The sequence below is a fragment of the Malaya genurostris genome, chromosome 2, assembly GCF_030247185.1.
Source record: "Malaya genurostris strain Urasoe2022 chromosome 2, Malgen_1.1, whole genome shotgun sequence".
Classification (NCBI taxonomy): Eukaryota; Metazoa; Arthropoda; class Insecta; order Diptera; family Culicidae; genus Malaya; species Malaya genurostris.
The window spans coordinates 284,790,185-284,791,409 of NC_080571.1; positions in this window are offsets into that span (position 1 = coordinate 284,790,185).

Genomic DNA, 1,225 nt, shown 5'->3' on the forward strand with positions numbered 1-1,225 from the left:
TTGTATCATTAATTTGATAGGTAAATCTTTGGGTTCTCGCGTCGCGTGATAACGCGTGTTTGATGCGCGGCTTTAGCAATAGTCTGTCGATATTTATGTTGATAACGGAACTCTGATAAAAGCTAATTTGGAGCTTCCCGTCGATTGATAGTACAATGAACACACTCCTACCTTCATTCGGATCGGTTAGAGCTTAATGCGCGGGTCTAGCGAATCAGTTGTCATTACTTCCAGTCCGGTTCCTAAGAAATATTATTAGCGCTATTGGAACCATATCATTGAAAATAACGCAAAAAATGCATGATTATTTAAACCAATCCGGTTCATTTTCCTATCACTTTTTGTTTTTTTTTTGCGAAATTTTGCCTCTCTGATGACTCAACATTTTTTTACACTCAGGCAGGAGTCGACAACCTTTTGAGACGGAAGAGCCAAAATTTACAATTTATGGGAGACCGGGGCTGGTTGGCTGAGCTTTGATTACAGAATTTCTGTATTCATTCTGGTTAAACTTGTTGATAAATGGTTTACACTGTTATGAAGATGAAACATTTGAGCTCATATGATAACTTTATTTTATTCCTAAAAAATGCGGAAAAAAAATCTCTCAACCAACCCTAGGGCCGGGGATAGGTTGGCTAAGTTTGATGAAGTATGTGAAACATGTCAAACGTGGAAAACGTTTATTAATGAAAAAAAGTTGGCGTTCACCATTTTGTATTATGTATACACTCAGGAAAATATGATGGTAACAGCTACCATATGGAAGGTTAGTTTAACCATACGAGTATAGTGGTTTTCAGCACACAATAAAATCAGATGATGTTGACAGTATGCAAGCTCAGTTTTACTATGAATGGTTTTGGCTCTAGAATAGTAATATTGAACTGTATATGGTATGAATAAATACTACAATTGGAATGTTTAGCATACTAGTGCCATGGTATTTTTGACATTTCACTTCTGGTTCTTTCGAAACACGGATATCTGGTTAATTTGACAATAGTGAAGATCATTCGAACATGCAAAAATGTTCAAAAGTTTTATTAATTAAAATTTCGGTGCAAAAATAACAAGAATACATTAAAACCTGCTTTATTATTCACTGATTTAACATTATCTATAAAATTTTAAAAATTTATTGTATTTCTGATTCTGAGCCAATGTTTCTTTAGCAATGAAACGAGCGACTTCTAGCAATTGATTTTGATTTTGAATATTCGTT